Source organism: Panthera uncia, chromosome A2 (assembly GCF_023721935.1).
Source record: "Panthera uncia isolate 11264 chromosome A2, Puncia_PCG_1.0, whole genome shotgun sequence".
Lineage (NCBI taxonomy): Eukaryota > Metazoa > Chordata > Mammalia > Carnivora > Felidae > Panthera > Panthera uncia.
The window spans coordinates 15066579-15070062 of record NC_064816.1 but is presented as its reverse complement, the minus strand read 5'-3'; positions in this window follow the sequence as shown (position 1 = coordinate 15070062).

Below are 3484 nucleotides of genomic sequence, written 5' to 3'. Positions count from 1 at the left end.
CTCCCTGGCCCCTCCCTCCCCCCCTTGAGTGCTTAGTCTCTAAGGGTTTGGAGATTTTCTTCTTTTTGTTACTGATTTCTAGCTTGATTTGATTTTGATCAGAGAACATATTTTGGATGATTTCAATTTCTTTATATTTGTTGAAGTTTGTTTTACGTGTCCCGGGACACGCGCAGTCTTGGTGAACGTGCCGTGGGAACTGGAGAAGAATTGTGTTCTGCTGCTGTTGGGCCGAGGGCTTCATAAATGTTGCCTACGTCCTGTTGGTTGATGGTGATGTCGGGTTCTTTTGCACCCTTGCTGATCTGCTGTCCCTTTGTTCTCTCAGTTGTTGGGAGAGGGGTTCGATGTCTCCCATTATAATTGTGGATTTGTCTATTTCTTCTTTTGGTTCTATTGGTTTTTGCTCCATGTATTTTGCAGCCCCGTTTTTTGGTGCATGCACGTTCAGGATTGCTATGATCTCTTGGTGTATTGACCCTTTTATCCTCATGCAATGTCCCTCTGTCCCCCAACAGTCTTCTTTGCTCTGAATTTAACTTTATCTGGTATCAATACAGCCACTGCTACTTTCTTTTTATTAATATTTACATGATATATGTTTTTTTTATCCGTTTACTTTCAACCTAGCTAGGTTGTTATATTTTCTAGTGAGTTTCTTATAGACAGCTGACAGCTGGGTTATGTCTTTTTTAAAACTACTCTGCCAATCGTAGTCTTTTAATTGGAGTGTTTATTTACATCTGATATAACTATTGATATACTAGGGTTACCTCTGCGATCTTATTTTTTTGTTTCCTTTGTTTTTACGTTTTCATTGTTTTCTTTTCCTACCGTCCTGTGGGTGACTTAAACATTTTTCACAATTCCATTTTGATTTATCTGTGGTGTTTTTGAGTGTATCTCCTTGTATAGTTTACTTAGTGGTCACTCTAGGAATTACTTTGCATACACGATTTATCATAATCCACTGGCTTGTTGGGCTGAGTAATGGTCCCCAAACATGTCCATGTCCTAATTCCCAGAACCTACAAATATGTTACCTTATGTGGCAAAAGGGACTTTGCAGGTATGATTAAATTAAAGATCTTGAGCTGGGGAGAGTATTCTGGATTATCCAAATGGACCCAATGGGATCACAGTGCTTTTATAAGGAGGCAGGGGAGTCAGAGACAGAGGTGTCACGATGGGAACAGAATTAGGAGTAATGTGAGGCCAAGACCCAAGGAACTCAGTCAACCTCTAGAGGCTGGAAATGGCAAGAGAATGGATTCCCCTGAGAATCTCCAGAAGGAACACAGCTATGTGTTCTTTAGCTCACTGAGGGTGATCTGAACTTCTACCTTTAGAACTTTAGGATGATAAATTTGTGTTGTTTTGAGCCACAATAGCTATCCTCCCCAGGGGTTTTTGGCTGTACTTGGGGCGGGGGGGCGGGGTAGGGAGAGATGTGTCTGCTTCATCTTGATCCAGAACTGGAAGGCGGACATGCTGGTTTGAGGTGCTGCTGGGACCCCCAGGCTGACCTGCCCAGCTCATTGTTGAGCACACCTCCATCAGGGGAGACGAGAGCTCTGGGTGGGCAATGCAGTCCTGGGAGCGTTCAGCACAGAGAGGGTAGTTCAATCCAAAGGAGAAGGGGGGATGAGCTTCCTCTGGGACAGAGCCTAGGGAGAAGAGAGGAGGGGCAAGGAAAAAAGCCGTGGAACCGCTGTCAGGTCTGTGGTTTCCAGAGAGTTCCTTGGGGTCGAGAGAGGCGGGAGGGTGTCAAGAGCTGAGGCAGGAGCCCAGGACCATCTCCTGACCACAGAATGGAAAGGGACGCATGGGCACGAGAGGCAGGATGCAGGAAGGCTGGGTGCATTTGGGCAGCAGATAGCACCGAGCGAGTGAAGGAGAGGGGGAATCCGAAAACACACACAAGTATTGATCTAGAGAGATTGGGAGCCAGGCCCAGGCCTGCCAGACTGGAAGGAAGAGAAAGCTATAAGGGGGCAGGAGTGCACGGAGAAGGGGCAGGAAGGACCAGCAGAGAGAAGCTCTTTGATTGCTGAGTTTCCTTTACGAATGAGGCAACATTGGGCAACAATGTTATTGGTCAGAGCCTTGCTCCCCGTACCCCGCCCCCCCCCGCCCCCCCCAGCTTCCCCCAACCCTCCCTCAAACACCACACACGCCAGGATGGGGGGTTGGTTTCAGCTCTCTCTTCAAAAGGGCCAAGCAGGCGGCTGAGTTTTGTCTTTTCCCAGATGGATTTCTCTGGAAGTTGTTAATACTTTATGGAGGAAGATTTTGCTTGGGCTCAAGACCCATTTGGTGGATCTGGAAAAGGGGGCATCTTGCTCCTGGCCTCTGCCCCTCCTTTCACTCCACGTGAGCACACAGGAGGTTAAGGAGGAGCAGACAGGGTGATCCAGAAAGAACCTGGCTAGTGCTCTCTGCACCCTTGGCAGAGTGCAAGTTCAGTGATAACATCCATTTGTGGGATTGAATATCGCACCTCACATGCAGGCACCCCCTATAGGGACCTGGGTTAGTGCAAGCTTTACCTCTGGTTTCAGCTGAACCAAAGTAGGTGGGGGGGTGGTGGGGTGGGGAGGAAGGGGACTGACTCTGGAGCTGGGAGGGAGAGGGGGGGGGATGGGAAGGGTGGGTGTCGCTGGAGAGAAGAGAGCACCGAGAAGGAGCTAGAAGGAGAGGTCATGCCAATAGGCCTCTGGCTGCAAACCAATTCCCTAAAATAAGAGTATCTCTGGCCTGGAAAGGGGGGTGCATTAGAGCTGGGAGGGGTCTGGCCCCCCTGCCTCCGCAGTCCTTTCAGCTCAAGTCTGCTATTTCCCCGGTGCTCTCCTGGTGCTCCCCCTGCCTCGTCTTTGGAAGCTGATTCAGGCTGTGGGGGAGGGCAAGAGGGCTTTCAGTAGAAGGGGGTCTTAGCCTCCCTGTAGGAGAGGGGGCCGGGTGCTGGGCATGATGAAGGAATCTCTCCCCCAGCTTTTCCCATCACCCCCCTCCCCCTCACTCCCCCTCCCTCCCCCCAGCTGCTGTCCTCATACTGAGGCTGCTCAGATGCTGTACAGGGCAGGCCAGGGGCAGGACTAGAATGCCCCACCTGCTGGGAGGTTTCTGCAGGGCACAGACTGGGGAGAAGGAAAGATGGGGTGGCTGCCCCCACACCTGCCGCGCTGGAGCTCAGTGCCCCGGTCACCCTCACAGGCCAGCCTTCCTACCTCGTGAGGATGAGAAGGGTGCTGTCAGACTTGTAACCGAAGGATTTGGGGGTGGGGATTTTGGCCTCTCTACCTTTCTCTCTTCACACTCACCCACTCAACGATCCCCACCCTCCCCCACCCCCCCCACCCCCGCCGCGAGGCTCTCCTCTGGGCCAGGCCGTGAGCGGACCTTTGTCCTTGAGGATCCAGAGATGGGTCCGCTGCGGCCCTTTCCTCCAACAGCTGGGCATCCGGGGGCAGGTACAGGCAGGTGG